Genomic DNA, 11,329 nt, shown 5'->3' on the forward strand with positions numbered 1-11,329 from the left:
ACAACCATGCCACGTTCAAAGACACTTAAATCCCCTTTCTTCCCCATTCTGATGCTCAGTTTGAACTTCAGCAGGTCGTCTTGACCATGTCTCACCAAAACTGGACAATAGAAGATTGGAAAAACGTTGCCTGGTCTGATGAGTCTGGATTTCTGCTGCCACATTCAGATGGTAGGGTCAGAATTTGGTGTAAACAACATGAAAGCATGGATCGATCCTGCCTTGTATCAACGGTTCAGGCTGGTAGTGGTGGTGTAATGGTGTGGGGGATATTTTCTTGGCACACTTTGGGCCCCTTAGTACCAACTGAGCATGGTTTAAACACCACAGCCTACCTGAGTATTGTTGCTGACCGTGTCCATCCCTTTATGACCACAGTGTACCCATCTTCTGATGGCTACTTCCAGCAGGATAACGCACCATGTCACAAAGCTCAAATCATCTCAAACTGGTTTCTTGAACATGACAATGAGTTCACTGTACTCCAATGGCCTCCACAGTCACCAGATCTCAATCCAATAGAGCACCTTTGGGATGTGGTGGAACGGGGGATTCACATCATGGATGTGCAGCCGACAAATCTGCAGCAACTGTGTGATGCTATCATGTCAATATGGACCAAAATCTCTGAGGAATGTTTCCAGCACGTTGTTGAATCTATGACACCAAGAATTAGGGCAGTTCTGAATGCAAAAGGGGTCCAACCTGGTACTAGCAAGGTGTACCTAATAAAGTAGCCGGTAAGTGTATATTCCAATGGCTATTTGGCTAATAGGCAGGTAAACTGTAAATGGACAGAAAAGGAGGTAGGTATACCCTTCACCACACCACCTGCTGTAAGAGATGGGAGCATAAATCTACAGAGAAGTTTTGTAGAGTTAGACAAATCAAGGCTGTATCCTCCAAAGTTCGTCTTTTTAGTACAAAATTCCTTCTTTGTGTGTCCCTCCACCAGCATTGTAATCATGACCACGACCAAAGAGGGGCGAGACCAACTCAAAATCAAGACCAGACCATGGCGAGCATATGCAAATCCTGTACTGCATGTCACACTCTAAAATGTGGAACATGAAAACCATATGTTCTCAGACTGATCTGATGGGTCCACATTCCCATAGAAACACCCACAGAGTACTGAAGGTCATGTGTCTCATTTTTACAACATTATACAAAAGTTAAAATGCCCATCATCAAAACCATTTAAGGACAACTAGCAGGAAGATTTGGGTACTGAGATTACAGATGAAGTGTAGGAAACCTGTATTGAAAATATTTACAGTAGCTCAGTAGATGCTCAGCGTGCTTTGATACAAGTCAAAGTTGTACACACATTGCTCTTCACTCATCCCTCTGTGTGAGATGTTCGAAAGATCAAGGAACTCTGTCTCACCAATTCCTGCAATATTTATATTATTTGACTTTTTTTGCTAAGGCCTTGAAGAACTTTCCCCCTGCCCCCTTAACCACACTATTTGGAGTGGTTGAACCACGTATAGTGAAGCACAGGTATGAGGCTCAGGTCATCTCTCCGTCCAGACTGCTAGCTTGCTTCAATCTTGGAAACCTGAGAAGCTTCCAACATCTTAATGTGGCTGAAGGAATTAGGTCATGTTTTACATTTAGAGGACTCTTTAAGAAAATCTGGCAACGGTCATTAGTTTGATTGAAGAATTACAGTGAATGGGTGATGATTTACCGGGGTAACTTTACCATGGAGTCATATGTCAATACCCTGTAACTTGAGAGATAACTTGTGTGTTATCTTTTTTCCCCTTTCTGTCTTAACACCAATGCTCCATTTTGTTTTGTTTTTTCTTTTGCTGCTGGATTCCTCATTCACCTCTTTTATTGCCATACTGTGTGAGTGTTTATCTATGAATGAACCACGAGAATGAGTTGAGCATTGCAGGGGTGAATTTTGTGTGAGAATTCTCCTTTGTTTTCTATGAACACTAAGGAGCTGATATAATCTTTTACACATTTATTCAACACTTTTTTTGCACAGGCATTTTGGTGATATTAGGGCAGTTGTGGTCTTGAAGTAAAGTCCTCTTTACCTGAGACCAGGACAAGACCTAGTAAAAGTGCGGTCGATTCCGAGACGCGGTTGAGACCTTTAGAAAGTGGTCTGGAGACAAATCTTGAGGCCAAGACCGATAGAGCAGTGGTGCCAAACTGGTGGGTCGCAGGTCCATTCTGAAAGGACTGCAAGCAACTTGCTAACGAATCAGCTTGCTAACAAATCAACTTGCTAACGAATCAGCTCTGTAAAAAACACACTTTATTTCTAAGATTGGTGAGTGACTAGTGAACAGTTACTTAACACAGACAGCAAACTAGCTTGAGACAACACCAAACTCAAGTATGACGCTGAATATATTAAATTGTGTGGACCTTGAACTAATGACTAAGGACAAATCTGGACCCCGTGGCTGGACTAGTTGGGAACCACAGAGTATTAAAACAATGCCCTCTGCTGCGGCTTAGCAAGAAGACACTGCCGAGGAAACTTGATGAGAACAAAGAGGGAATTTTGTACTAAGTACTTAGAACCACGTATAATTCAAAATAATACTCACAGGGTTATTTTGATGTGCATTTTAAGAGGGCATTCCTTGTGATTTTAGTCATGCAGTTCTGTTTACTCATCACGAGGATGGGCTGGGCCTTCTCGGATTGAGAAAATGGTTATATAATGCCTTCTGTGGCTTTGGGGGAACTTTCCAAATTTTGAGAAAACCACCCTGACGATGTCATCGAGGTTGCCCCCATTTCAGGCTCAAGACTTCAAATAGAAATGAAGCAGAAACCTTCATCTAATCTGCAAAAAATAGAAGTAGTATACCCAAAAAAGTAAGTAAACATCAACAGGCACAAATCATTAGTAATGACCGTCTGTTACTGGGGTGAAATTAAGTTAATTATCTCTATGTTGGAACCAGAGTGTGGCTAATGCTGTTATTGTGCTGTATAGTGCAGGGACTTTAAAGCAAGAAAACAACACTCGCAGAATTATGAACAACAGTTTAATACAGAACACGGATTTCCCGCCAATTCAAAACGCAAAAGTCAATTCCCCTCAACTCACAAAGCTACTAAGTGGAGAGATCTGATATGTTGACCACCGTGGGAATGAGCATGAAGTTAACAAACAGGACGTATATTACAGTGGGAACCTGTAACACTATGGTTTAGGAAGTCAATCATCATCATCACGCTGCTGCTGCTATGTTAGGGATGTCATCATAGTTCAAAGCTACATTTGGATTTGCACCGTGCAGCTTCACTGTCGCATCCTTCAGATTTTAAAACCACAGTTGAGATTCTTTTAAGGCATCAGTGACCGATGCTCCACGATTTGTCATCACAATACGAAGGATTATCAGTAAAACGTGACATTTTTTAAAGTCCGATTCTCCAATAAGATCCCATTTTATACACCGTCCCCAAAGGCCCTAAATACATTTATACATTTTGTGTTTTACTTGCTCACATTTTTCTTCGAATGTTCAGAAACTGTACACAGATTATAGATTGCTGCTGAGACAGAAACAGGAGGTGGACCATTTGGGAGCATCTTCTTACAGTGTTATTTCCGGATTATCTGAAATGCTTCGATATAAAAAGCAAAAAGCACAGTAACAACCTTTCCCCAAGCAATACAATACCAGAAAAACAAAAACAAAAATAACACAAGAAGTACACAAAGTCGGCTGACGTCTGCCTGCCTGTGGCAGATTAACATGACGATTACAAGGAACAGACGCAGTTGTTATAAAACATTTTTTGGTTAGTCTTCATTTTGCAACATTTATGAGAGAAAAAAAATTAAAAACTGAGATTTTTCGATGACTTTTTAGCCTTCAGCCCAAAATGTTTTGAGCCTGAGCTCGCAGCCCTGTGGGTAGTTTTTCTGGATTGTTATACATTTTTCATCTGATGTACTTTCATAGCTCTGATTATCTCACAGCTGAATCTACAATTACACTGAATGTGTTTTCATACATGTTGAGGGACAGAGCAACATTTTTCCTCAGATGTCTGAAGACTTTTTGTCCAACCACAACTTTTTAAAACACAGAAATACCACAATTCATGTTTATACTGCTTTCTCTTACACAGGCGCTGACGTAAAGCAGCGACGGACAGAACCGGCAGCGGAGGTGATCATCAACAGAGAACAATCTCTTGTCTGCTGCCATTAAGCAATCATTTATGTCACCAACTTCTTCCGCTTGTCCTCGCTCACTTCCATTCACAGATGTAATAGGCACTTGAATCGCCTAATGTCTCCCTTAATCACCGTGATATATTAAACATAACCAGTTATGCTAATGAGGTAATTATTTAAGACAATTAGCACATTCATTATCAAATACTTCTCCATCAACACACTTCAAATAACACACGTGCAGTATTAATGAAGCGTCGAGAGTAATAGCAGTTTGCAGAAGTCGGAACACTTACGATTTATTTAATATCTTTGCAGCAAGGTACACCGAAATCTAATTAGACTGTCTACGCTATGAATTGTCTCTCATACACTATTAAGTTACCGTGTTCAGAACAATGTCTATAGACACACACAGACGCAGTAATGTCCCACATATTATTCATCACAGCAGCAGGAACTAAAAACTGCTCAGTTCCCCAATCATGCTTGGTCTAGATCTGTGAAAGGAAGTGGCCTCGGACATCCAGCAGGGAAACAACTTCATGAAACACTTGAAAGAATCTGTCTCTCTGCCTATCTGTGTCCCTTTGAGCGGAGCCGTCAAGGGTTTTTTATCCCCGTCCTAGCTGGGAGGCAGTTCTGCGGTCCTGACTGAGGCACACAGGCTTGCTGATGTGATCCGTTATTGCCAAACTCATCAGATGACCACTTTTTCTTTCTTTTTTTTTTTTTTTTTAAACAATACAAAGTAGAAAAACAACTTGGATCTAAAAACCACCAAACACACACGCATACACACGCACGCACACACACATCCAAATAAACATCTGCTCTCATGTGATGAGAGTTAGGCTGGCAACGATCACTGAGGTTGAATATAGGAAGGCAGTGCATGGAAAAGGCAAACTGGCATCAGGGGTTTGATTAGGTGGACCTGTTCTCTGACTGGGACTCACTGTGGCTCACAGGGACGTCTTGTTGACTGACTTGTGTGGGGGGGGAGAGTGTGTAGGGGGGTGGGGCTTCGTTTACACTAATGTTGTCTCCTCCCTCTGAAATGAGAGGAGCTTGATGGGAGGGGCGGGGAGCGTCGGCCTCGTCGCCGTTAGCACACTCGCTGTAGGGAGGCGGCTTCAGATCATCCTCTGAAAGGAGAAGAGAAAACAGGTCAACAAGTCTGTCTGTGGTGTGAAAAATATAAGCATTAGGTCAAATAAGCTTCACATTAGGGTTCAACGATTCATCAAAATAAGATTACGAACTAATGCCTGCAATCAATTTTTTACGTGACAATAATTCTAACACGTTCGTACCAGCAGCATCAAAACAACAATCCCAATGTCTGCCTACTGAATGCCAAGTGTGTGCTACACCTCGTGAAAAACTTCTACATGTGTGTGTGAAAACGCAGTGCAGGACAAGACTTTTTAGGGACAACAAACATGTGTCAGCATCTCCGAAACCCAGTGATGGTGAGGAAGAACAGACAAAAACGCTGGTGAAAACTGACCCCGGAACTGTGGAATCCTGAATCCTCCTCGTTGCTCTCATAAGAGAAATAAAATAAATGTTTGCAGCACTTCTTCGGTTTCGAACTTCTTCTAGTCGCCAAGTTGTTATCTCAGGGTGCTTTCACACCTGCCCTGTTTGGTTCGGTTCAATTGAACTCGAGTTCGTTTGCCCCCTAAGTGTGATTCGTTTGGGCAGGTGTGAACACAGCAATCACACTTAGATGCGCACAAAACAACCGGACTGAGACCTTCTTGAAGAGGTGGTCTATGTCTGGTTACAAACGAACTCTGGTGTGGTTTGTTTGTGGTGAGAACGTGTTCCGACCTCGATCTGAACCAACTGCAGTCACATGACACATTGTTTGGGTTAAACATGAGCATGTTACAGTCCTGGAGGATTATTAATGTGCACCTCCTCCTGTACTGCCTTAATATGCGCATTCAGCACATCCAATGCATCAAAACATTGTTTTCTAGTTGGAGCCGCGCCTCGTTTTCAAACTGTATGGTTTGACTAAAATGAACAATGACAGCAATATAGTCCACGATGACTAGCGCTAAAATCAACCTGCGTAGTTGTCCCTCCATTGTGACATTAGAAAGTGTCACATTTATCTTGCAAGTGTACTCTTCTTCAACATTTTGTTTACTTCCTGGATTTTTCCCACATGGAAATTCTGACCAATCAAGAGCAGCTTTCTCGCGCAAGGCATTTGATCTGGTCCACTTGTAAATGCTGCCGTGAGAACACAAACCAACTCTCGGCAATTATGAAAGTTTCTAACAAAGTTAGTCCCTGATTCAGACCAAAGCAAGACAACTCTAGGTCTGAAAGCAGCCTGAGTCTCCTTACTGTGTGTTCACCCATTTTCTTTGTTTGCTGTTCTCTCATTATAAATTTGCTCCCTTTACACTTGCTCAGTACCACCTTTGCAACTCTGGTATGCTCACCTCTCGTTCACTGTCTCTCAGTCTAACACTTGGTTTTAAAGTTCCACATGTACGTTGGATTGTGAAGGTGATGTTGCACCTTTTTAAAAATATCTGAGACATGATATCTCAGATGGTTAGAGAGTTATAGTTTGATAAAGACAGACTTGTGTCTGCACAGATGCATTGGTAAGGTGTAAAAAGTACTGCTGTATGGCTAGTTATACATTCAAACATTAACAGTTAAAATATTTATATCGCAGAAAGCCCCCATACACCCTCTGGTATCTGATAGAAAAAAACGATCATATGTGGGGGCGAAAATGAGGTTGCAAAACTGTGTACTGTCCTACAATTAGTGCTGAAATGTCCCCACTCCCGCCCTCTGTAACCGCATCTTGCTGTCAGACACAAAGAGCACTTCAGATCAAATTAGATGCCATTTGCTAAAGAGGAGACTCTGAATCCTGATGCAAAGATTCAACAACTGACCTGGCTAGCTTCTGCCATCTTTCATGAACAACACAATGACATGCTGTGGAACATATAACATAGAAACTCATAAACTGCTTCCAAACCACGAGTAGAACATCGAGTACATGAACCTCCCTGAGTGGAAAGAGTTAGACTACAGTTTTTTCCCCTACTAGCTTTGCTTCCGCCACAAACAGACAACAGAAATGAGTTAACTCTTGACTTGACTGACACACGAGCAGTGCACATCAAAGCATGTCTGTCTGGTATACAAGGAAACCCATAAGTGGGTGATTTCAATATGATTAAGTTACTGACACACGGTGTACTTTGTCTATTTAAAGCAAACATAGTGCTCTTTTACACCATTTCTAATGAAGTTATAAACCTGTTGGTGTTGAGGAAGGTGGAGACAAGTTTTTGTCAAGAGTAGTTCCAACCTGTGCACCTCAAGTGCAGGTAACTGGATGAATAAATTGTACTCTGGTCAGTGAATGGGTTTCCTGTTGGTTAGGGTGAAGGAGTCGTAGTTTCAGATGGACCTATACGTCTGTGTTATGGGGTTAAGTTGTTACTGTACCCACAGTAGCAGCCTGCAGAGGCTCCACTGCGCTGTAGGCTATGACGTAGCTGATGTGCACCTTAGGCTGCTTGTATTTTCTCTTACAAGTCTCTAATGCCAACAGAGAGTGAGAACAACATAAAACGTGTTGAAACTAAAGCCTGTTTCGAATGACACTTGTATCACCCAGGGATGTGTTTCAGAAATTACCTCCCCCCTGTGTCTGTGTTTTATGCAGCACATTTGCACAGGATAAGTCTCATTTCACTTGAATTTACTGAGATTATCCCCCAAATATGAATCACAAAACTTTCATTTATAATTGGCACCACAGCCTCCATAATTCTCAAATGGGAAAGAGGAAAAAACGAGGATGGAGAAAACAACAAAAACCAAAATACAAGATGCTGATTCACACAGGACTAATATCATCACATGACCTCTATGTTTGGCAGTTTTTTGCAGTGGAATTTTTACTTGACAAACTACAGACACAGCAAATTTACATAGGATTAAGATCACACATGACCAGGGTCCAAAACTAACACTCGCCACTCGCCAATTACGGGTAGATTTTGTCTCTGGCTGGTAAATTTTTAAGACCACTCGGCACTCTGGCGAGTTATTTTTTTTACCAGCGAAAAATGCATTTTTTTGTTACTGTAGAACGGTGCTGGTATAGGCTGGTTTCCTGACAGAGTAATGTGTATTTCAGGCAGAGACGATCTTTGGTCACGTAACGCCAGGGCCACACCGCCCGCGGAAGCGCTGTGAATAGCCTCGAAGCGCCGAGAAGCGAAGCCAGTTTCCTTTCGGCGCCCATGTCAACCGATTGTGTCATCCACACCGGCCGCGGAGCTGCCCTGCAGTGACGGAGACAACAGCTGGGAGCAGAACCGCTTGTCGACCGGCATGGAGAAATGCGCGTCTGATGTGACCGGGCTTGCGCGAGAATTTCGATGCGCTGCGATCGCTGCCCAAACGTACCTGAACTGCCGAGCACACAGGTATGTGTTGTGTCAGAGGAGAAACGAGCCGTTCACATTTCTCTCTTTGTGGCACGTAACCATCCACAAACCTCACCGCACTTTAGGGACTGTTCTTTACTTATGAAGGGACTGTTCTTTACTTGAATGTTAATCAGTTGGTGCAGTTTCACTTAAGTAAAAAAGAAATAACTGGACAACTTTCACTTGTATTGGAGTAATATTTGACCAAGAGTATCTTTACTTTCACTCAAGTCATGTCGTTGAATACTTTGTCCACTACTGGTCAGACAGTCATGTTTATACAGGGCAGGCCCTGCTGTTGCAGTCTGGTCGAGCTAAAATGTTATGTCTCAACTGTCCAAAGGGGACTGAAGTCAGTGATTCATGTAAAATTCCTTAATGAAAGATTCTTTTTGCACTGTAGTAAGAATACTACAGAATTTATTAACCCAAATATTACACGTAACTGTTGAAACAGTTATTCATATTTTAGCATATTTTAGAATTAGTGCACACTATTAAAATATTGATTGAGAATCGCATACAAGACCCAAATAACAAACACTTAAAAGCAATTTTTATTTGGTTGGCTGGTAAAATATCTGCCTGGCTGGTGAAAAAGTTAGTTTTGGACCCTGCACATGACCTCTGCAATTATTACAAATCACAAGCGCTGCCCAGGTAATTCTAGCCCAGTGCAAGTAAGGCTAAAGGCTCGGTTATCTCCGTCTTTTCAGTGACACACATCTTGCAGAGCCATTTCTACTGCAAACCTCCTTCTCACAGTGACCTTTGTTCTCTATCACAGTAAGTGAAACTATGTAAATACCGCAACCGCAGGGAATATTCAGTAATGAAACGAAGCGGACTTTCCCCGCTGTCGCTCGTAACACAAAGTGAATGAAACAATGTGACCACAGTTCCTGTGGGGAAAGGAAGTTAGACACACATATGATACACTCTTTTAGTGCTGCATTGTGCTATAAAAGTGGTGAAATACAATGCTGAGCTATTAATCAAAATCTACTATGACACTGCTGTTAACCCTTTGGATAGAACTTTACTTTACTGGGTGCTGTAAAGGCTGAAACAACTATGAGAAAATAATACGAGCGGTTAGCACCCACAAGCTGCAGCTAACAGGCATAAAGACATAGAAGGGTAAATATTGAATGACTGAGAAAGGAGCAGACGCATCATGTTAAAGCACTGTGTTTAAGAGTGTGCGTGCTACCTCCAGAGACTGCCTCATATGGTGGTGGCATGTCCAAGTGGGAGAAGGATGCAGCTGGTGGCAGGGCTGTGGAGGGCTCTTCTATCGACAGGTCATCCTGAACGCCATACCAACTAGGCCAGACAGACGTTTGCTAAAGGGGTAAGGAAGCACACAGTTAATGAAACATACACAAAAAGCAGAAGCATGTTTAGATTCACCAGTGCTCATAAATCTATTAGCTAAAGCCAACAATGCAAGTGTCAACATGGCTGACACCATTAGGATACTAACAAAGCTGGTTTTACTGTACACATCTCCAGAGAGGACACTGCTGCCAGTTATGATTATCTTGGACTTTCTTGAAACTCTTTGCTTCAGGCCTAGACTGACAAGCAAGTCTATACAAACACTTAAGTACAAACAGCACTAAACAAACAGCAAGACAATGTTCTTAAAGGGGAGTGAATGATACTGTAACTCTGCTGGGCTGCCCGTGTTATATCCCTTCTCTGTGTTTAAATGTGTTTTCTGACACTGGGCTGAGCAGCATGGAACATTTTCAGCCCGAAATCTGATGAACCATGTTAACCCCCCCATAAAGTCGTTTACACAAAACCCAGGAGCGAGACGGCCGCCAGTGAACCACATAAATAGGCAGTGGTGGTTTACATTACACTAGGCTGCGACCCTCGCTGTGTTAATATCGTTTTTCAAGATATATTTTTTAAATAAAGAAAGACTGAATGATGGTCTTTGTGTTGTCATGATACTGGAATTTCTAACCTTGACACAATACATTAAAACATATCGATATTTGATACCGTATTCAATACCACAGGGAAAAACAGGCATTTAGGGAATAAAATTTACTTTTTTATTGAAAGATAAATACAGCGAGGCTGTAACATGACAACGACTTCTATTCTTTCCTTGGTTAGTAGCAGAGAAGAGAATAATGAGGGCTGAGGGCGGGATTCAAAATCAAAGCGAAAATCAAAGTTAAAAACTGGAATCAATCGCAGACTGATCCAACCTGTGTGAATTTTATCATAACTCATAATGTGACTCAGTAGTGTGTATCGCCCCAACAATGTCTGGGCATGCTCCTGATGAGTCAGCAGATGGTGTTCTGGGGGATCTACTCCTAGACCTGGATCAGGGCATCAGTGAGCTCTTGAACAGTCTGTTATGGTACTTGGCGGCGTCAGATGCACCGATACACAACGTCCCATAGGTGCTCAATTGGATTTAGGTCAGGGGAACGATAGGGCCAGTCAATGGCATCAATGCCTTCATCATCCAGGAACTGCCTACACTCTCTGGCCACATGAGGCTGGGTATTGTCACGCACCAGGAAGAACCCAGGGCCAACTGCACCAGGAGGAACCCAGGGCCCACTGCACCAGGAGGAACCCAGGGCCAACTGCACCAGGAGGAACCCAGGGCCAACTGCACCAGGAGGAACCCAGGGCC

The 11,329-nt window shown here is 42.5% G+C and overlaps 1 protein-coding gene across 1 annotated transcript in view; it reads right to left on the reverse strand.

Annotated features, from left to right (window-relative positions):
* Positions 1-3,012: 3,012 nt before the first annotated feature.
* The window catches only part of timm21 (translocase of inner mitochondrial membrane 21), an 18,351-nt gene continuing 10,034 nt past the window's right edge, over positions 3,013-11,329 (reverse strand). The window contains exons 9-10 of the mRNA XM_050056289.1: positions 9,875-10,007; positions 3,013-5,319 (exon numbers count right to left, since the gene is read on the reverse strand). The gene's annotated coding sequence lies outside the window, so the exon portion shown is untranslated. The remainder of the gene's footprint in view (positions 5,320-9,874; positions 10,008-11,329) is intronic.

This window comes from Epinephelus moara, chromosome 11 (genome assembly GCF_006386435.1).
Source record: "Epinephelus moara isolate mb chromosome 11, YSFRI_EMoa_1.0, whole genome shotgun sequence".
Taxonomy (NCBI): Eukaryota; Metazoa; Chordata; class Actinopteri; order Perciformes; family Serranidae; genus Epinephelus; species Epinephelus moara.